Below are 24,392 nucleotides of genomic sequence, written 5' to 3'. Positions count from 1 at the left end.
GACATGGATCATCGGACTGTCCTCATAATAGAACAACAAGTCATAGGAATGTGAATGTGCCAGAGGCAAAGGAAGAAACACCTCATATTACAGAAAAGGAAGAATCCCATGAAGTAGGCGAATCCCTGTTGTTGAAAAGGGTATTGCTTAAGGCAGAGAAAGAGACTGGAGAACTAGCTTAGAGGAAGAGTATACTCAGAACTACATGCAAATCCAACGGTAAATGTTGTAAAGTGATAATTGAAAGTGGAAGCATTGATAACCCTGTTTATACAGAGATGGTGGACAAGCTAGGATTAGTGAAGACAGTACACCCTACTCCTTACAAAGTGTCATGGTTGCAGAAAGGACATCAGATTATTGTGACAGAACAATGGAAAGTAGATATACATATTGGTACTTATAAAGATGTGATATTGTGTGATGTAATGCCAATGGATGTATGCCATGTATTGCTGGGAAGACCTTGGCAGTTTGATCAGAAAGCTATTCATGATGGGAGGAAAAATACTTATACTCTGGAGAAGGATGGAAATAAACATACATTGCTGCCATTGAAGGATGAAACTGACAAAGGAGCACCTGGAAACAGTGTTATGATGATGAGTGGAAAGAATCGGTTACAAGAGGTTGGAAAAGGTGAAGAAATGCATTTTGCTATCATAGGGAGACCTAAGGTAATTTTAACTTCCACAAACTTAGATGATTTACCTGAAGAAATCAAAACTCCATTGAATGATTTTGCTGATATTATTGTGGATGAGTTGCCAAATGCATTGCCACAAATCACGAGTATTAGTCATCATATTGATCTAATACCAGGAGCAAGTTTTCCAAACAAAGCAACATACAGATTAACTCCTCAAGAGAATGCAGAAGCTAGAAAACAAGTGCAAGAACTGATGGATAAGGGACTAATCAGAGAGAGTCTTAGTCCATTTGTTGTACCAAAAGTACTCAGTCCAAAGAAAGGAAGTGAATGGCGTATGTGTGCAAATTCCAGAGCCATAAATAAGATCACTATCAAGTATAGGTTTCCTTTACCATGCATGGATTATTTGATGGATTGTTTGAGTGGGTCAAAATGTTTTACTAAAATAGATCTAAAGAGTGGATATCATCAAATAAGAATTAGAGAAGGAGATGAATGGAGTACTGCATTTAAAACAAACAGTGGGTTGTATGAGTGGTTAGTGATGCCTTTTGGGCTCATTAATTTACCTAGCACATTAATGACATTGATGAATGAAGTCTTGAAGGAATATGCAGGCAAGTTTATTATTGTTTATCTTGATGATATTCTAGTTTTTAGTAGAAGTAAAGAAGAACATCTAGAGCATCTTAAATTGGTTTTAAGAACTCTGTAGAAAGAGAAACTACTGATAAATCTGAAGAAATGTAGTTTCATGAAAGAAGAATTAATTTACTTGGGATTTGTAGTTTCTAAAGAAGGGTTGAAAATGGATCCAGAGAAAGTCCAAGCAATTTGGAACTAGCCTATTCCAAGGAATATATTTGAGGTAAGAAATTTTCATGGTCTTGCAAGTTTTTATAGGAAATTTATCAGAGGTTTTAGTCAGATTTGTGCACCAATTCTTGAAACAATCAAGGAGACTAATCAGCCATTCAAGTGGACAGAAGCAGTAGACAAGAATTTTAAGTTACTGAAGAGGAAAATCACAGAGAAACCAGTTTTAGCTTTACCTGATTTTGAAAAAGTATTTCAAGTTGAAACAGATGCTAGTGGAGTTGCAATTGGAGCAGTTTTGAGTCAGGAACAAAGACCAATAGCATACTTCAGTGAGAAATTAAATGAAGCTAAGAAGAAGTATTCTTCTTATGATAAAGAATTTTATGCTATTGTACAAGCCTTAAAAAAATGGAGACATTATTTGCTACCAAAGGAGTTTATATTGTATTCTGACAATCATGCATTACAGTTCATAAACAACCAACCAAAATTGAACCAGAAACATGCCAAGTGGGTAGAGTTTTTGCAGAGCTTTACTTTTGTGATAAAACACACAAGTGGTAAGTTGAACAAAGTTGATGATGCTTTAAGCAGGGTAAATTTCATTGTGCAACAATTAAATTTGGTGTTGTAGAATTTGAAGAAATGGTTGAAATGTATAAAGATGATGCAGATTTCAAAAATATTTATACAGCAGTACAAAATCCAATAGTTCATAACAGAATTCAGTGGTTAGATTATCTTATCCAAGGAGGTTTATTGTTTAAAGGCAACAAGTTGTGCATTCCCAAATGTTCTATGAGGGAAAACATAATAAAGGAGAAATGCAGTGGAGGATTATATGGTCACTTTGGACAAGACAAAACCTTTGCTCAAGTAAATGATTTTTACTATTGGCAAAAGGTGCAGACTGATGTTAAGAGATTTGTTGAGAAGTGCAGGATATGTCAGCATGCTAAAGGGAGAAGCCTGAATACAGGATTGTACCAGCAATTGCCAATACTAGACCGACCATGGGATGCAGTTAGCATGAATTTTGTTTTGGGATTACCTAAAACTCAAAGGGGGAATGATTCCATTTACATTGTGGTAGATAGATTTTCCAAGATGGCACATTTCATTGCATGTAAGAAGACTAGTGATGCAACACATATTGCTAATCTGTTTTTTCAGAATTTGTAAGATTACATGGATTGCCTGTAAGTATTGTGTTTGATAGAGATACAAAGTTTGTAGGGCATTTCTGGAGAACTCTTTGGAAGAAACTAGGTGCTAAATTCAGTTTCAGTTCAGCATACCATCCTCAAACAGATGGACAGACCGAAGTGGTAAACAGAATCTTGGGAAACATATTGAGAAGTTTAGTGTATCAAAATCCTAAGCAGTGGGATTTAGCACTAGCTCAGGTTGAGTTTGCTTATAATGACACTCCAAACCAAAGTACTAGAATGAGTCCATTTCAGATTGTTTTTGGGATGAATCCAAGAGGTTTGTATGAGCTCAAAAATTTGGGTAAACAGGAGACAAGAAGTGCAAAAGCTGAAGAGTTTGCAAAGTAGATGCAAAGACTACAAGAAGATGTCAAAGGTAGATTGCAGGAAAGCAGTGGCAAATACAAACAAAGAACTGATATGAAAAGAAGAGAGAAAGAATTCTAAGTGGGAGATTTAGTGATGGTGTATTTGAGGAAAGAAATATTTCCTACGAAGACTTACAATAAACTAAAAATGAAAAAGATAGGACCAGGTAGAATTGTAAGAAAGTTTTCAACTAATGCTTATGAAATTTAATTGCTAGAAGGGATTGGAATATCACCTATCTTCAATGTTGCAGATTTGTATCCATACAAAGAGACAGAGATAGAGCTATAGAAGGAAACTACAAAAGATGAAGTTCAAACTTTGAACTGGGAAGAACAAATGCCAAAGACAGTTAAGAAAGAGGTGGAAGCTGTTTTGGAGAAAAGAGTATCCAAAAGAACCAGAGGATAGGTTTATTTTCAATATCTAGTCAAATGGAAAGGACAACCAGTGGAGGATGCTAGTTGGTTGACAACAACAGAGTTGCAGAAGTATGGAGTAAACCCTGAAAGTCTGAGGGATGATTCTTTTCTTCCTCGGGAGTCTGATGCAGGAGCATCTGGACTTAGCCAGCAATGTGATGGTTTGTTCACATGTTGTGGCTAAATGAGTTGAATTTCATTGACCTGAGTGGTCAAAAGTCAGTTTTGGTAGAGAAGGTTGGATCTCTCAAAAATGATCTTTACTTCATTATTGTAATAATTAGAAAATTGTATTATTTTAGACTAAGGGATAAGTTGTTAGCATAGGTGTGTAATAGAGCTTAAAAATAGAGATTTGATTGTTAGATTGATTAAAATAGAGATCGAGTTGTTAGTGCAGTTAGAATAGGATTTGACTCATAAAAGAGAAGAAAATGTAATGGAAAGGGATTAGCTGAGATGATTGAGAATTGAGTGAGAGGCGAGAGTTTGAGTGATAGATAGGGTTTTGAGATTGAGACAGAGGTCAAATAAATTGTTGTAATTGAGTCAAGAGGGCCAAGACTCTATAACTTCTATTATATTGAAGAAATTGATTCAGTGTGCATCTGGGTGTTAATTCTTGGTGCAGACTCTCGTTTACCTTTGTGTATCTCTGTTTTCACACTTTAATTGTAAATCTCAATGTTTATGTGTTTATCATTAATCGTGGTCATTTAGTGTTAATTTGTAATCTTGGAATTAAGCACTAAAACATTTATTAAGTGCTTTATTTAAGTTTGATTTAATGCACATGGATTGTATTGGAAAAGCGAGTTTTATCAGCGAATGGGTTTATCAGACGAAGGAAAAGTGGTAAGTGGTAACTCGGGGTGGTCACTCGATTCCATTAACCAACCGACACGTAACACTCTGGTGGAGAGAGGAAACCGTTTTATCGACAGGTAATCCTCGTGTAAGTGGCTCACATGATATCGTTGTTAACTGTTGGATGAAGTGCGTTTTGATCAACGGTGGAGGATCACCGAATTGTTTTGTTGATCTAAGTGAGTGATGACAATTAGATCTCGAGAAAGGAGATCAACGGTGTAGAGTGAAGCGCCTTTTTAAAAAGGGAAAGACAACGTGAGACTAATGTGTTTAGGAGAAAAGTGGGACCCTCATGATAAAGTAAGCCACGTAAAAAATTCGCTAGAACACATCTAATTGGTTATAAAGTAACCGCCTTATTTTGATCAACCTCCTGCGTCAATATGACACTTTGCAATTATACTACTTTGCAAAAGTGATTAGATGTTTGATTATATATTTTGTCACCATTCAAATTTTATTTACTTTGTTCTTCTTGACAAAATACAAAGAGTTGAATATTTAGACTTGGTTACTTATGTGTTGGTTACTCTCTTTTTTAAGTGATACATACACCATTATAGAATAAAGATACTTCATCTATTTTAAATACTCCTATACTCCTATGTATTTTAATGGCTTAATCACTACTTATTGTAATTGAATTAACCATTAAGTTAATGGTTAATCAATTGTTTGTGTTGACCTTGGTTGTCATTGATGTCAATATGGCAATATTCTAGATACTAGATGATGATATGAAGCCAAGGGGAAGCAGAGCAGATCCATGAAGAAACAGGAGCAAGGCCATCAGGAAAGCCAAGCCATGAGTAAGAGTTTGTTATCAGAGAAGGTCATTGAAAGACATTGCAAAGCCAAAGGAAGACATTGGAGCAAGAGGAGCCACATCGGAGGAGCATCGCATGTAATACATGCCCAAGAAGAACCGAGAGGAAGAAGTCAGCAAAATAGAGCTATCAGAGAGCATATTGGAGGAGCAAAGAGCAAAACAGAGCTATCGGAGAGCATATCAGACGAGTAATATATGGCAAGGAGCCATATCGAGAGTAATATATGCCATTGATGCTAAAGAGCGGAATACATATATATATATATATATATATATATATAGATAGAGAGAGAGAGAGGGAGAGAGATATGAGGAAGAGTTAAAGGCAGAGGCGGAGCAGCATATAACATATATATGCAATTGACACTATCAGAGGCAGAAAACATAGTTATATCGGAATACACTATCGGAGCGAAGAAATATATATATATATATATATCAGAGTATAGAGGCGGGTTCGGTTATGCGCCACTACCCAAAACCCCCAATTGCGATATATATGTGTGTGTGTGTGTGGACCCATGGACCATTACAATGTGATGTAACATAATATTGGCAGAAATCAAGTTATGCGTTAAGTTAAGAGTGGAGGAGTATATACACGGACCCACTGCAACATTATGAAAGGCTTTATTGGCATATTGCATCTGCCCATTGGAACTCGCATATTACAATACACAAAGGGGTGGAACCCCTAAAAGCACTGATTGTGATATATGTTGCGGACCCGATGCAACATTGCAGTTTGATTTATTGTATATCACATCCGCCTATCAAACCTCGCAAAGCACCAATTGCGATATATGTTGCGGCCCTCCGGAAGTTGCGACTGCTGATTGCGATTACACTGCAGACCCGATGCAGGTATAGATGCGGGTGTAATGTTTTTGAAGTCCGCCCTTTAGCATTTCGGCCGATTGTTTTTCATATATTCCTGTGTATTTTGAAAATTGTATTGTGCGGGGTTTGAAGGCCAAAATGCATAAAAAACGCTCCCGATAGTTCAAGAGGCCTGAACGAAGCCGATTGCAATTGCGATGGTGATGTGGCAGGTGGGGCCTCCTTGTTGGTACTGTCTCTCCAATGAATTCTCTCCGTAAACAATAAAGACCTGTGTTTGCATATTCTTACAAAAAAAAGGGGCCTTTGTTACAGTTTTTTATGCAGCGGTTTTTCTCTGTGTATTCGGTCCTCGCTGTTGAATCAACGTGTCCCAGGAGTGTTGGTGAGCACGAAGAGACTGAGGAAGCCGAGAAGCCAGGAAGCCGAAGGACAAGCCAGTGCAGAGGAAGCCAAAGTGCCGAAGAGAACAAGCCAACGTAGAGGAAGCTAAAGCGAGCGTTGAGGAAGCCGAAGGGGCAGCGGAAAGAGAAAACCGAGGGTCAGAGGCATCAGGAAGATACAAAAACAGAGAACAAGGAAAGTGGTTGTTGTTGTTGAAAAGGCTAGAGGAAACAGAGGCAGCTGTAGGGTCCAGCAGAACAGAAAAGGGCCGAAGGACCAACAGTACAGGAGGCATTTGAAGGGTGAGCTTCTCAGCTAATCGAGTTACTCTGTGAAAGAATTAATCGGGTACACAATATAGTCTGTAGAACAATTCTGCGATGTAATAAATAAAGTTTTATCTGACATTGTTTGAAGGGAGTAGTCAACAGAGAAGAAGTCATGCTGAAGCATTTACTGTGACAGTAAGAACAGATGCTTGAACACAATGTTGGTTCTTATGTAGATCTTAGTGCAGCTAATAGTAGACTCACTAAAGCTGTGTGGAGACATTATCAAAGGTCATGAAGGCTATTGGAGACTCTGTGTGGACAGTATAAAGAGTTGTAAAGACTCCTTCATAAGAAGACTAGTTGTCATTGATGATGTAGCATGGAGACTACAGTAAAGCTGTAAACAGACAAAACTTAGTAAAGAAGAGTTCTAAGAGCAGAACATTACTATCAAACATGCCTTGACAAGATTGGGTCGGAACCCTTAGGGGTTGGTGCCTCAGAAGTAAGAAGGATTGGAGTCCTTAGGGTTGATGCCTCAGAAGTAAGAAGGATTGGAGTCCTTGGGATTGGTGCCTCAGAAGTTGGAAGGATTGGAGTCCTTGGGACTGGTGTCTCAGGAACTGGAAGGATTGAAGTCCTTGCGATTTGGTGCTCCTAAGTCCAAGATTTTTGCCTTGGCGAAACAGAGTTGGTGCTCTGGAGGTTGGAGCCTCACAAAAGTCAAAGTTGGTGCTTGGCAACTGACTGCAACTATTTATATATTTTATCTATTTTATTGCAAAGATTATATTAATAAAAGCATTGATACTTGTTTTTCATCTTGTGTTCTGAATATAAATGTTTTAACTGGTAAAACAATAGTTGACAAAGAAATACTGATTCACCCCCCTCTCAGTATTTCCAACAGTTTATACAACCTGTTGCCACTAACTTTAATGAAATTATCACCATGGTGATTATTCAGTCTAGTTCATTTGTGATGAACACCTCTCTTCCTCAAACTCCCATATATCATGGATTGAAAAACTTGTCTATGTTTTGTTGTAGAAAAAAACTTAAACGCTACCACAATGGAAAAATGATCTCAATAAAATACACTTTGCAAAATGACAAAGCAGCTCTTTCACTAATGGAGGAAGCAACAGTGAAAATCAACCATAGTTTAAGAGGACATGGTAAGTTTAAGAAGGAATGGAGTGAAACAGTCCAAACCATCAACTAGCATGGTTAGAGACCTAAAGATCCATGTTGACATTTCTCGAGGAAAATTATTATAATGTAAAGCACGTTTGTATAGCTATTATAACTATAGCCTAAATTAGTTTGGTGGGTACAAACTACAAGGTTAACAAAACTTAAAGACATTAAAAACAAAATTTAGGCTCTAAATACTAAGAAGAGGGCTAAGACATGTAACCACAAGGTTAAAAATAATTAGATGGCATCAAATCTGATGTCATTGTTAGTGAAAGTTCAATTCCATTTGAACATTGGAAAATGTCATGATAGTGTGGGAGACTTTTAACTACTATTTAAAAGCAAAGAGTCAAAGTAATTTGAAGTAAGAGAACCCACCTAGTCTATAGGTTCACTTTGTCAACATAGAATCAAATTATTTTGATAATCCCCTCAAGATTTTGAGGGCCAATATGTGTTTTGTGTCAACAACCAATAATTAAACAGAAATATCAAAATAATGACAAAATTAATCATAGTAAGCATCTTGCATGTCTATCAAAATAATGACAGAATTAATCATAGTAAGTATCTTGCATGTCTAGTTTTACATAAGGATCCATAGCTAAATAAAAAATACTTTAAATTTAACAAACAAAGTGATATGATGTGTAGGCTCAACCTTCGAAACTGATGGCATGGCCCTTTCTTGGATAGCATAATTATTACTTTATTAAGCTTTTGGTCCTACCATGACAATTTAGAATCCAATAATGCCATGATTAACTATGTTAAGGCCATGGTTGTAAAGGTTATTAACTCCAAGTACTATCTTCCCAATAAAGTGATAAATCTTTTTTTGGGTGGGCTCAAAGTATGGGCCAACTTTTTAGGTGAAGGGCATTGAAAGTGTGGGCCAACTTTCGAGTTGAAAGGCGTTGCCTTCAAAAGCAATTTGTAAAAAATATAAAATAAGCCATAACAATCATCTTTTATGCTTTAAGGTCTATATCATAAAATAGTAGTTTGAAGTTTATGAAAAAAAATAAAATACTTATTAGTAAGTAATAAGGTCTTTTACATTTCTATCTAAATCTAGGGAAGTAAAAACCTAAAGGAATTAGTCGTCCATAAATGCTTTATGCTTGCTCCTTTTTTTTTATTTAATAAAGTTTGGTTTTGATTCATTAGCCACAATGAAAAGTGTGAATTCATTGGTCCGGGTTTATTTATTTTAAATACATTTTGTGATATTGAAAAATAAAAGACGTGTATGGGTGGCAAGGGTGGGATTGCTTTTAATTTGATTCGAAATAGTTTAAAATTGTTTCGTTCGATATAAAATTTTCAATTTAGTTAAAATTGGTTTAATCCATTAGATCAATATTTTAAATAATTGAAATTGAGAATATAATAAAAATAATCATAAAATTAATAATAGATTTTATTATAAATGAGTAAATTTATTTTAGATTTTATTATAAATAAGTCATATCTTGATCGGGTGATCAGTGTTTAGCTCAAAAATCAAAGTGTTCAGAATTGTCCAGAACCTAAATGACTATGTTTGTTTCAGTGATATAATTCCAATGCAACTCATTTCACTCAAAACAGAGCTCGTATGAGGAAGATATCGCATTTTGTTCGCTTTGCCAAACAAAAGAATTCTACAAAAAAAAACACAATCACTGCATAGTTAGCAGTCCGTACTGTTGACGTGGCAGGTGACTGGACAGGTCAAAGGGTTGCTCAATGGCTAATGGGGTCTTTCCATGTGGCGCAATGTGGTTGGTCTACAGTTCGATGAGTTGGCTTGATTTTATTGGTTGGAGGAAGGACCAATGAAGAGGAGACATGTGCCAAGTTCGAAGGCCATCACGTGTCCCTCCCCAAAGACCTGGCATCGGCGCGCACTGTGGAAAAATTTTATGGCAGGTCGGGGAGTCGAACCCATGACCTGCACTGCACAAAGCCAACGTCTTACCACTATATTGCACCCTTTAGTTCTTAACATATAACTGTTTTAGTTTATATTTGTTGTGATATAACTTGGAAGTTTGGGGAGGAGAGGGCCAACCCCCTCCCATGTGACCACTAACAAAGAACCAGAGCCAGTGCTAAACCATAACCGTTAGCCTAACTACCAGGTAATCTCCGCATGTGACCACACCATGAAAACCGCCAGTGTTTTATGCTAACCACACGCGATTAGCGCTAAGTGGGGTTAACAACTAATTTAGAGATTCTTATCATATAATTTATGCGAGATTAAGTTGGCGGATATTATGGTGCGACCGATAAATTTGGGATTAACTCCAAATTTGACGGAGTTAACTGGAGCTTCTTTAGTTTTAGTAGAGATTTCCTAGGAGAAACTGTTTTGGCCATAACTTTTGCACTTTTCGATCAAATTGGGCTCAGAAAAAGTCATTCCTAGATGATTTTGATGTTTTTAACACATTGAAGAAGATTTTAAAAGCTGTAGAGCATTGTAAACAACATTTTTTTTTCCATTTTGAACTAATACAGAGGCCCAAGCCATGGAATCTGGACCAAGGAGAAGTAGCCTAGGAGGGGTGAACTCCTTCATCAAAGCACTGTGTTAAGTGTTCATTTTGATGCTTTGTTGTATATTTGTTTGCTTTTGTTCAGCACTTTATTTACATGCTATTTTCTCATTAATTTGACATAAAACTTAACAAAATTTACCTGTTCATTCACAAATAGCATAAAGGAAACCTATGCACATGAAGCAAATGATAAGCAATTGTTTTTAATTCTGAAGTTGAAATTAGCACAACAAAACTAACATTCAACAACGGATCAAGTTGGTATCAAAGAAAAGGTTATTTGCTTGATTATTTGAGTTTTGTGCAAGTAGGGTTTTAATGGTTGCAAATTTGTGATGCTTACAAGGTTAAAGTTGCGGAGAGGAGAAGGGAAACTATTGGTTGAAAATCTCGAGGTAATGTCTAGAATAAGGAGAGCCACAAGGACACAATGTCCATCCATAGTTTCAATCATAGCTGCACTTGAAGCACCTCAAGTTTTACCTTCAATTGAGATTGAGGAGTTACAAGTAGTACCAAAAGCTGAGCTTGAATCCAAAACCATCATGTCTGGAGCAAGAGAGAACGGAGGTCTTTCAGAAGAGGAAGCATTCAAGAAAGCTTTCTATGACTTAACTGACACGGTTAGAGTCATCTATGAAGAGAGGAATACTAGAATGCCTGGAGAGAGTTCTAAGTTCCCACATGGAGAGGGAAGCTCAGAAGAGAAAAAGATGAAAAGAAGGATTCAAAGGGTAATGGAGGAAAGCCTCCTCCATATCCACCATCTTCATCATCCTCCTCATCATCTTCATCATCCTCATCATCTCAAATAGCATCATCTTCCACTTCCACCACAAAAGCTGTTCATACTCATTCAAAAACCCTAAAAGAAAAAACTCCCTTACTCAACTTGCACATTAAATTTGAACTTCCCATGTACAATGGTGAGGTCAATGCAGAAAAGTTAAACAATTGGATTCAAAAATTGGAGGTTTATTGTAGAATTCAGAAACTTCAAGAAGATGACATAAAAATCCAGTTGGCTTCATTGAGGCTAGAAGGAGCAGCACTAGTTTGGTGGGAAGCAAAGACTCAAGAGGAAATGTAAATTCATGGTAAGATATCCATTTCTTGGGTTGAATTTGTTTCTTCAATTAAAAGAAAATTTTATCCTTTAGCCTATATGCAAAAATCCATTATGAGTTGGCAAAAGTTTAGGCAACTCAAGGGCCAAATAGTTCAAGACTATACCCAGGAGTTTAGGAAAAGGGCTTTGTTGTTAGGAGTAAACTTGAATTCCCAAGATACTCTCTTGAAATATATTGGGGGTTTACATTCCTACTTAAAACACACTATCCTTATGTTCAATCCAAGCAATTTAGATGAGGTATGTGTGCAAGCCACACACCTTGAAGCAAGAGGAAAGAACATTCAAGGAGAGGGTAGTAAGAAGAAGTCATTCAAGGGTAAGAAGAAAGAGAAGGGTAGAAAATGGAAAGGAAAGAAAAATGCAAGTGTAAAGAAAGAAGGGGGGAAAATTATATGCTAACATTGTTCCAAAGTAGGGCATAATGAAACCCATTGGTATAAACTACATCTCAAACTAAGGCCTAAGAAACCAAACAATAAGGAGAAACAAAAGATGACCACAACCAAACAACATGATCTTAGATCCAGTTTTGGTGATGAGACCAAGATTTCAGCCATGGTCACAAAAGGAAAAGAAGCTATAGAAAGTACTAGTTCCTCACATAGTCACAACAACACTCCAAATTAAGAATCAAGGATAGAGTTGTTCCATGTAAGGGTAATTTCAAACCATACAAAGATTGATGCATTATTTGATAGTGGGTCACAATCGCACTTAATTTCAAAATACTTGGTCAAAAATCTTGACCTTGAAACTATACCTCATCACAAGCCACATACCTTGGGTTGGATAGTCAATAATGCAAATTTACAGGTTACAAGGAAATGCTTATTCAGGTTTTCCATTACTGAAAAATTCATTGATGAAGTTGAGTTAGATGTAGTTCCACTTGACATCTCAGGAATCATTTTGGGAAGCCCATATTTGTATGATAGGAAAGCGGTATTTTATCGCCATGAGAACAAATACCAATTGCTCAAGGATGGAGTGGAGTATATTGTGAGAGCCCATCGCAAAAAGTTAAACATTTCTTTGGTTAATGTAGGGCAGATGAAGAGACTAGTAAATGCAAGTAAAAATTTTGTGCTTCTCATGATCAAGAAAAAGAATGATATAGATTATGAATATTTTGAAGGTTGTGATGATAAGTTAAAATCTGATTTGTTTGATGTGGTAAGCAAGCATGGCGAGATGTTTTAGGAACCAAAGGGGTTACCTCCCAAGAGGGTAATTCAACATGAGATACAACTGCAGTAGAATGGTCCACTTCCAAACATTGGCATGTATCGCATGTCGATCATAGAGAGCATGAAAATTGTTGAACAAAGGTATCATATTCCCATCTACTTCGCCATGTGGTTCACCCATTGTTTTGTTGCCAAAGAAGGACGGGACTTGGCGCATGTGTGTAGATTTCTGTGCATTGAATAATATAACGGTAAAGAATCATTATCCACTCCCAAGAATTGATGGTTTGCTTGATCAATCGAGGTATGCAAAGTATTTCACTAAGTTAGAATTACAAAGTGTTTATCGTCAAGTTAGAATAGTTGAAGAGGACATTTGGAAAACCACATTTAAAATTAAACAAGGATTTTTTGAGTGACTTGTTATGCCTTTCGGTCTTACAAATTCTCCAGCTATTTTCATGAGAGTTATGAATGATGTATTGAGACCATTTCTAGATGATTTTTTCATCGTTTAGTTAGATGATATTCTCATATTCAGAAAATCTAGAGATGAACATGTCATGCATGTGAACAAAGTGCTTGATGTCTTGAGAAAAGAACAATTGTTTTTAAAGATGTCAAAGTGTGAATTTGGCAAGACTTCTTTAGTGTATTTTGGACACATTATTGGAGGAGGTGAGTTGAAGATATACCCCTCTAAGGTTGAGGTCATTGTGAATTGTCCCAAGCCCAAAATAGTTACAGAGGTAAGAAGCTTTCTAGGGGAAGCACAATATTGGAGAAAATTTATTGCTAATTTTTCTTCCATTGCAGCACCACTACATGCATTGACTAGTGTCAAGAAATTCTTCCATTGGGGAGATGTACAACAGAAAGCATTTGATGCTTTAAAACAAAAGATCAGTTCAGCACTGGTATGGTCTCTTCCGAATCTTAGACAGCCATTTGAGATTCAAACAAATGCTAGTGATTACGCCATGGGAACAGTTCTTATGCAGCATGGTAATCCCATTTCATTTCATTCTAAAAATTTTAATGGTGCTATGACTAACTATCCCTATTATGACAAAAAACTTTACGCATTGGTACAAAGTGTTAAAAAATGGAAACACTACTTGATGGGGAAGGAGACCATTATCCATACTACCCATAAACCATTGCAGTACTTACATTCACAGTCAAAGTTGCGGCAATCATGACACTTCAAATGGATGGGTTTTATACAACAGTTTCATTTGGTTATCAAATACAAACAGGGAATCTACAATAAGGTAGTTGATATGCGTTCTAGGACTATTGTAAATTCATCTATTATACTCAAGCACAATTATGTTTTACATGAAAGATACATTGAGCAATATGCATATGATAATGACTTTCAAGATGTGTATGCAAGCATGAGGAAAGGAAACCCAATTGAAGAGTTAGATTACCATATACATAACAGTTTTTGGTACCACTTGGGCAAGTTATGTATTCCACAGGGAGAAAGAAATAGTATCATAAGGGAGGTGCACACTTCATTGATTGTTGGACATTTTGGTGTAGGCAAGACAGTAGAGAATCTCCAAAAGTATTTTTATTGGCCACACATGTTTGATAATGTATCTCATTTCATTCGAGAATTTTCTTTGTGAGTGATAAGTAAGCCTAACAATAGGAAACTAGGATTTGTACACTCCACTTCCAATACCTTCACGTCCATGGGAAAGTATCTCAATGGATTCTGTAGGAGGTCTTACATTGTCAAGGAAAGGTCATGATTACTTGTATATAGTTGTAGACATGTTTAGCAAGATGTGTATTCTAACACCATGTAAAAAGAAAATTACAGTTGAACAAATAGCTCATCTTTTCTTTCAAAATATTTGGGTTCATTTTGGTCTTCCTACCTCCATTGTAAGTGATCGAGATTCTCGATTTGTTGGGAATGTTTGGTCAAATTTGTGGGACATGATGGACACTAAGTTGAAGAAGAGTATAGCCTTTCATCTGCAAATACATGGAAAAACCGAGGTGGTCAACAGGACAGTCATTCATCTTCTTAGAGGATATTGTAGCAAACATCCCAAGTTGTGGGATGAACAGTTGCATTACATACAACATGCATACAACAGGGCAAAGCATTCTTCCACAAACACATCACCATTTGAGGCATGTTTTGGGTACTTGCCAAGATCACCATTGGAATTCATCTTTGAGAAATATGTCACCATCGATGGCCATACGATATAGATAAGGCAAGGAATTTCATTGAGCAAATTCAGTTGATACATCACACAATGCAAGAACAACTTGAAAAAAGTCAAAGCAGCTACAAGGCAAGGCATGAAAAACACTGTGTCGATCATAAATTTCAAGTTGGAGACGAAGTTTGGTTATATATTAGCAAAGAGAGACTTCAAGGGGAAGGTAAAAAGTTGAAGCCAATCTGTTATGGTCCTTTTAAAATTCTGGAAAAGATTGGTAATAATGCATTTAAGCTAGATTTGCCTCCTTATATGCAAATATACTCTATTGTTAATGTTGATAATTTGAGATTGTTTGAGCCTCCATTGATTGATGATCAAGGAGAGCGTGTTCAGTTGCCATCAATAGATGATTTCTTGCCAAAATATCTTGATTAACTTCAGCAAGATCTCATACTTGACAGAAGAACCAAAACTTCAAAGAGAGGGAATGTCGAATACCTTCGAGTGGGACTCAAGGGAAAAATCCTTCTAAGGCCAAATGGATGCAGATAGAGAAGGTGAGGGAGTTGTACCCTCACTTGTTGAACAATTGATATTATCTTTTGGGGTTCAAAAGGCTTCCAGTGGAGAGGAATGATCAGGTTATTAGTATTTAGTTCAAAAATCAAACTACTCATAATCGCTCAAAACCTGAACAACTACATCTGTCTTGGCGATATGATCCCAATGCAACTCGTTTCAATCAAAACAGAGCTCGTATGAGGAAGATATTGCATTCTGTCTACTTTGCCAAACAAAAGAATTTTGCAAAAAAAAGTACAGTCACTACATAGTCAGTAGTCCGTACTGATGACTTGGCAGGTGACTAAGTAGTTCAAACGATTGGTCAACGGCTAATGGGGTCTCACCAAGTGGCGCAATGTGGTTGGTCTACAGTTTGATGAGTTTACTTGATTTTATTGGTTGGAGGAGGGACCAATGAAGAGGAGACATGTGGCAAGCCCAAAGGCTACCATGCGTCCCTCCCCAAAGGCTTGGCATCGACGTGCACCGTGGAAAAATTTATGGCAGGCCGAGGAGTCGAACCCGTGACCTACAATGCACAAAGCCAACATATTACCACTATATCGTTCCCTTTAGTTCTTAACATATAATGGTTTTAGTTTATATTTGTTGTGATATAACTTGGCGGTTGGGGGAGGAGAGGGCCAACCCCGTGGGCTAGCCCCCTCCCATGTGACCACTACCAAAGAACCAGAGCCAGCGCTAAACCATAATCGTTAGCCTAACTACCAAGTAATCTCTGCATGTGACCACACCATGAAAGCCGCCAACATTTTATGCTAACAACACGTGATTAGCGCTAAGTGGGGTTAACAACTAATTAAATTGTGCTTATCATTTAATTAATGCGAGATTAATTTGGCGGATATTATGGTAGAACCGATAAATTTGGGATTCACTCCAAATTTGGCGGAGTTAACTGGAGCTTCTCCAATTTTAGTGGAGATTTCCTAGGAGAAACTATTTTGGACATAACTTCTGCAACTTTCGACCAAATTGGGCTCAAAAATGCCTAGATGATTTTGATGTACTAAGCACATTGAAGCAGGTTTTAGGAGAAGTGGAGCATTGTAAACATAATTTTTTCCATTTTGAGCTAATATAGAGGCCCAAGCCATGTAAGTTGAACCAAGGAGATGTAGTCGAGGAGGAGTAAACTCCTTCATCAAAACATTGTGTTAAGTGTTCATTTTGATGGTTTGTTGTATATTTGTTTGCTATTGTTCATCACTTTATTTACATGTTATTTTTCTCATGAATTTGACATAAAACTTGACAAAATTTACATGTCCATTCACAAACACCATAAAGGAAACCTATGAACAAGATGCAAATGATGAGCAATTGTTTTTAATTCTGAAGTTGAAATTAGCACAACAAAGCTAACATTCAACAACATATCACATTTCAAGGTCCACTTTAAAATATGAATCAATCTATTAAAAATGATGTAAAGTACACCATTACATTTCTTTATATCAAATAATAATCTTCAATCTGCAAAAGAACCACTAGTATTATATATGAAGACAATAGCATAGGTCTCATAACCTTCAACTGCTTCTTCTTGCAATATTGAACACAAACTTGCCTATTTTAATAAAGGGTCTTCCTTTGTATTCAAATTCAATATGTTCCATTTTATAATGTTTCTAAGGTGTGTGGTACAATGATTAATGAATTATTCCTTTGTACATGAGGTTGGGGCAGAAATCCCCCTCATCCACCCTAATGAGCCCCATTATTACACAAGAATGTTGCAACTCCCAAGGCTACCAACTTTAATTATCAATCTAGAGTTCATACAAACTTAAGAGGTGTTGGCAATATGTGTGCAACATGCAATGTGTCCTACTGATTTGTTGCAATGAAGTGAATCAAGATACACAAAGACCACTATGCTACATGAAATATTTCAAGAGCAAGCGTAATTTAACTTGCAGGAAAAGAAATGACTGAAATGTAACATATTCTACTACAGAGAATTAAATGACATGAAAGAAACCATAATATGATTGCATGAAAGTAAGATAGAAATATATCCTAATCTATCATGCAGAAGGTAGATGATAGGAAAGTAACCCTAATCTATTTTACATAGAGTAAATGGAAAAATGAAATACTAATCTATTTTGCAGGAAATAAACTTATTCTATTGCAGGAAAAAAGAATGACTAAAGTAAATCTTGTTCTACTTGCAAGAAGATCATGAAATGCTCAAGAATATTGAAGGTATATCACTTTCATTCTATCTAACACATAACAAAAACAATGTAACCTAGTTGTAGAATGAAACTACAAGTATGAAAGAAAAGTGCCTAGGGGGTCTCTGGTCTTTTCAAATCCATCTTCAAGGAAATGACATTATAGGAAAGAAATCACACTTTACTTAAAGTAATTTGTAGGAAAGAAAATCTAGACTAGCTACAGAACTTGACATTCAATAAGTAAGTGATGCAGACGCTAAATGACAACTTAACCAAGCCTCAACTCAACCAAATTGGTCTAAAAGAATTCATGGGATATTATAAGACATAAATCTACTTCTACAATGAATTTGGGTGTGAATCTAGGCAAGGGAAGAGCTTGAAAACAGATTGCTACAGGAAACTTTGTTCTACTACAAGAAACTTCCAACATGTTTATCATGTTACCCTGCTAGATTCCTAAGTTAATCAAGTGAAAATGATACAGGGTAAAAAAATTTATTAAGTTAAAGTTTTTATAGTCAAATACAAGTGGAATCAACACAAAAAAGCTTCATTAACATGTGCTAAAATTCAGCAGAAATTTACTATTAAAAACTAGAATTTTTAGAATAGTGAACTAATAAGTTGAACTAAGTATCCAAATGCCTAAGATAATCAAGTGAAAATTCTATGGGGTAAATTTTGTTATTAATTTGAATGTTTTTAGGCTTGAATACAAGTGAAATAAACTATAAATAATTTCATTAAAATGTGCTAAAATTCAACAGAAATTTATTACTAAAACCATAAATTCCAGAGTTGTGAACTAGTAAACCAATACAAGTAACTCAATGATGAATATGACTCCGTAGAGCTATTCTAAGGATGCATCGTACTAGTGACTATATAAATGACCTATAATACAACTTATTTCAATCATTTAACCAATATAACCTACAACAAATGAGGCATGAATACTAAATGCAGAAATAGGAAATGCAAGAATAAGAGATGTAAGTGAACAAGAAATGCCAAGAAGATAAATAAATCATACAATAGGGCTCTGAAGCTCCTGGGATGGAAAAAACCAAGGATACTTATATTCCTATGAAAGAAACCAAGCCTTAAAAGATGAAAATGAAACCAAACTTCATTACTGGAATCAAATCAAGTACATCCCTACTGGAAATGAATGTAGAACTATTAAATAACAGGTTTTCTTCACAAAAACACCAAAAATTTCATGCCCCTAAAGGCTAATTTGAATTTATACTTATACTAATTGATGAGGGAGCATCCTCCTTAAAAGGAGGCAATTTTCCCCTCCAAAATCCCTCAAAAAGTGGATTTGGTCGCCAACAGTAGGAATCTTCATTAAATACTGAGTTCTGGCTTCTCCTGTAGTAGGGAACACATCCCTATATTTTTTTCAATCAATAGATCTTCAAAATTTACTGAATGTTCTCTCAATATTTTGAAAAATAAGTAATATTAGGCACATAATAAACAATTATATCTAAACCTTCCTAAGAACTTATTAAAACTAGGAAAACGTTATTAAGTGTAGAAGGAGAGATCTAATATAACCTTTATATGCCTAGGAAAGGTTAGATGGGCCTTATTTTGCACCTAATTGGGAGGCCCATCACACCCCTTTATGTTTTCTTAAGATAATATATATCTCACATGTGGTTCTCACAATAATTCAATGCTCTTTATAATTGTGGATTACATTAGAGGCATATTATAAGATATATGGAATTGTTAGGTTGGCATGCTTAGCATTGTAAAGTTGGCATAATATAAAATAGTTATGCAAATCCCTTCTTTTAGAATGACTTTGTATTTATCCCACATTGCTTTATATTTTGAAACGCGTGGCATTTAAAATGAAATATCCTCACCATAATATTCAATGATGGAAAATGGGTGCTAATATTTTGCACATATTGCAAAATTTCCACACATGCACAAGGGCTCAAAATATTAAAGACAAAACAACCCCATCTATAATTCTCTACAATGTAGTGCTAATATTTTGCACATATTGCAAAATTTCCACACATGCACAAGGGCTCAAAATATTAAAGACAAAACAACCCCATCTATAATTCTCTACAATGTAGTGTTTTTTTATTGTTCCACATGTCAAAATGTGATTGAATTCCTCGTATGTATAGGTCTAGTCAATATCGTGACAATGGCATTATACCTTAATTGCAATTTTTTTTACCTATTTGGCTACAACTTCAACAAGCCATATCTTTTGTATATAGTGTATTATTCACCCCATTCAAATGTGTATATGTTTTAGCAAAAGTTAATACCATATGATTAGATCAGTTGTGGAGTTCCTCATAGATCAATTCTCCCCACTAATAAGCTTTTAGACCACTAAATTTCTTATCTCATTAAAAATGTAAGTCAAGGTACAAATCCCTCACTTTCCTAGTTTGCATCCATCATGATTTACTTAGATGCATTCCTTTTAGAGCCACACAAATATACTCACTAACACCTATTCACGAAGCCCTCACCTTCTTGTCTAGAATAACATCTTCCAATTACTCATTGAGATATTCATGAGAAAAATATTCAACATAAGAAACTTGAACATTCTCACCTTGATCCATAATCATAGGAGGCTCATATAGTTTCAAGTTTTCAACATTAACCATGGAATACATCTACAGATATGAAGGTAACACCAACCAAAAATATTGCCATCAGTAGTTTTCATAATTTTAAAGGACCATACCTAATTGGATGGAGCTTTATACCTTCATCTTTAAGATTTTATTTGCTAATGTATATCTAAACTTGATCACCAACTTGGAAGTGATGATCAACATGAGTCTTGTCATTCCTACCCTTATAATTGGTTTGACTCTTTCTAGTTGTTAATTTATAGCTTGATGAACCAATTATATATTCTGGATAAACTTCTCATCCTTTTTGGCTTCATTATGTCCATTTGCCACTTAATCTTGCCCAAAACTAAAGTCCAAAGGAAACTTAAGAAAATATCAAAAACATGTCTCAAAAAGAGACCTATATGTAAAAGAATGTATCACACAGTTATAGACATGTTGTACATAATACAATTGCTCATCCTCAGTGTAAGCATATCATTATCCTATTAACCACTTCCATTTTTCTATCAGTTTGTGGATGAAAAGAAGTGATGTTTTGAAGCCTATTATCCATTAATCCCCACAAAATTTACCAAAACTTCCCAAGAAAGTGGGAGTCTCCATCAGATTCAATGGAAGTGGGAAAACTAAAATGAACCTAAACATGTTAGAAGAATAAACGTGTAGTCTTTTCTCTTGTCACTTGTTTCTTACAAGGAACTAAAACACACATTTTGCTAAATATATCCACAACAGAATATACATAATCATTACCTTTTCTAGACATATGAAAACCCCCATGTAAAATCCATAGATACACTTTCTCATAGACGAAAAGGTATAGGAAGTAGCATGTACAAGCCCAATTTTTTGTTACATGGTTTGCCAATGGTACACAGAGACATTATTTTACATATTTGGACATAGTTTCATACATTCAAGGCCAATAATAATAGAATTGCAACTGAGTGACGCAAACCAACTCCATGGTCTACGTATTTCAACCTCTAATGGGTCTCGAATACCATGATCCTGTGCGTTTTTGGCCCATGGATCTGACTTATCTGCAACAATGGAGCTCCCAAACCTCGCTTCCACTCAACTGAGGAACAGTTCAACTACTTGGAAGCCCAATTAAAGTAGAGCTTAACCTCATGGATCCCACTGGAGGTCGGAGGTCGGGACTGGCTTCCATTTCCTCATTTTCTTCAAATTTCTCTACGGCCCGAGTGTCAATTACATGGGTCCTTTCCAACATTGAACCCTCCTAAAAAAGGGTCTTCCCTCCTTATTTTTTCCAATGTTAATGTGATTCTAGCACTTCCTTCCATGCACTCTCACCTCTTTCACAACAACTTCAAATAGAGTCCGAGTTATTTCTTACCCTTGGTCTTGCGACCTCAAAACCTCAATAAAATCTCAACAACACATTATGGTAGCACTCTAACTCGAACTTCATGCCAATTGACACTGCAAGGAAACCAAGACTTACAAACACAAAAAAATATAGTGTTTGCAAGCATAAAACAAGCATGTATCGGTTACAGGGATATTTGGATTAAAATAAAATGAAATCAACTAAAATTGTGTGGCCTTACAGAGCCTGACCTCCTTTCTCAACCTAATCTTACAATGGTACTATCCACTCTATCTTAACATTCCACATGCAGTTTATACATAAACAACAATAACCCTAAAGAACGAGGAATCTCTTCCTCTGCTAGCTTAGACCTCTTAGAGGCTTAGATATTTAAAAAAAAGTGTGTCCCTTTGCTTGAGTGCCATGATCTCCTTCTCAAAACCTACAAGAATCAGAATTTGATTTAGGGTGGGGTCTATACCCTTGTGTCATACTCTTGTGCTTGAAATTTTTCATGATCTCCTGATCATGTTCTTCATTGTTGCAACTCGTCTATCTCCATCTTCGGTCTTGTTTCACCACATGTATCTTTAAGCTCCTCCTCTTTCTCAGTAATGAGCTACAACCATAGCCTCCATGAACACCTCACTTTCTCTCCTCCTCTATATCATACTTTTGGCATCTTGGTTCGCCTCCAATGGATTCACTTTTCGATCTTATTCTTCTCGCTTGGTTGTTGCACGTTTCTCACCTCCCTCGAAAATTATGCGCACAACCTCAGTTGTGCAATTGATGCACAACTTTTACCCAATCAAATCTAGAACTTTTTCTCTGTAGGAAATATCTCGTTTCCCTACTCTGATAACACCTAATGCAGACCGACTCCAGGGTCTATGTATTTCTACCTTTGATGGCTCTCGAATCACATGAGCCTGTGGGTTTTGGGACCAAAGATCTGACTTCTCTGCAACAATGGAGCTCTCAAACCTTGCTTCTTCTCAACTTAGGAATGGCCAACTTGTTGAGATTGCAACAATATGATGGAGCTTAGTGAAAAGAGTCGCCTTCACTAAGTGGGCCCGCAGGCTATTTTTGGCGCAAGTCTATTTTTAGATTATGTCTATTTTTAGACATATGGATCATGTCTATGGATTGCAGGTTGCTGTTTATGGATGATTGATCAAGTTGGGAAAAAATAGATGGACTTCTATTTTTGATGAAAGTGTGAGTGATCACAGTGTGAGTGATCAAAGTCTATTTTTAGACTCGCTGTCAAAAATAGAAAAGTCAAATATTATTATCTCACAATAATATTTGGACTATAAACTTAATCTTATTCTCTTGGAGCACTTCAGTTTGAGCTACAAAGGTGGCACATGCAGCTGTCAGAAGGAAATACGCTTTTCTTATGAGTCAGTTGAGTTGTTGCATGCATGACTTCAGTTAGAACTCAATCAGTTGAGTTTGGTGGAGTTGATTGTGGAGTTGATGGAGTTGTGTTCAGTTTAGCTTTGTTAAACTGGTTGTATTTAGTCTAACTGGCAAATAGACTAGAGATGAGTTGGGTGAATTAGTTATTAATTAATTCACAAGTTATTAACTCATAATACAACTAATGAATACATCAGTTAACTCAGTTGCATGTCAGTGCATGTTCAGTTCAACAGGGACAGGTGGTAGAGAATCAGATTGCTATCGGTTGTGACTATAGTTGTGCACCAGATCTTGCACAATCAAGGGATTGAGTATGCCAATGAGTTTGCTCACGTATTGGCCCACATTATAGCTTGTGCTCACGTCCAACAAAGAGTGAGTGACTATTTTGCAAGTGAAAAACGAGTTTGGGAAGCCATTCTCATCAGTTCTCGAGCAGGTATTGAGCAGTGGAGGCAGGCAAGCAGTGGAAGAGATTTGGAGATCAGATCTGAGCTGTATTGTGTGTAACAGAGGTGGAGATACTTGTGAGAAGTATTATGCTGTGTAATGTTACATGACTCAACCATTAATATATAGATAGTTGGGGTTTTTAGCGAGATGCTTTCCCCGGGTTACATACTGTGTTAATGTGTGAATGCTCTTGATGTTTTATTGTTATTGATGCTGCTATATTGATGATCAACGTACAGGAGCTTATGTATTGTGTATGTTTTCCGCAATAGTACATGATCAGGATAATCTCCATTGAATATGTGTTAAATTATTCAAAATTTCTACACAACTACTTGGAAGGCCAACTAAAACAGGGCCCAACCTCGTGGGTCCCACTGGAAGTCAGAAGTTGGGTCCCAACTTGAGTTCAAAGGTCGGGATTGGCTTCCATTTCCTCCTTTTCTTCAAATTGATGTATGACCCAAGTGTCGACTACATGGTTCATTGTCAACATGGAACCCTCCTTCGAATGGCTCCAACCGCCTTCGTTTTCCACTGTTAACATAATTCCAACATTGCCTTCCATGTGCTCTCACCTCTTTCACAATAGCTTCAGGTAGAGTCTACGTTCTTTCTCTCCCTTGGTCCTACGACCTCAAACCCTCAATAAAATCTCAATGATGCATTATGGCAGCACTCTGACTCGACATTAATTCCTCGTTACACTATTAGGAAATCAACACTTACGAGCACAAAAACATTACAATGTTTGCAAGCATAAATAAAACATGTGTTGATTAAAGGGATACTTGGATTAAAATAAAATGGACTCAATTACAATGGTGT

The sequence above is a fragment of the Pinus tabuliformis genome, chromosome 3_2 (assembly GCF_031772625.1).
Source record: "Pinus tabuliformis cultivar Carrire ecotype Pingquan chromosome 3_2, CPIR1, whole genome shotgun sequence".
In the NCBI taxonomy this organism is placed as follows: domain Eukaryota; kingdom Viridiplantae; phylum Streptophyta; class Pinopsida; order Pinales; family Pinaceae; genus Pinus; species Pinus tabuliformis.
The sequence above is the reverse complement of the archived record's forward strand: the minus strand, read 5'-3'. Positions refer to the sequence as shown.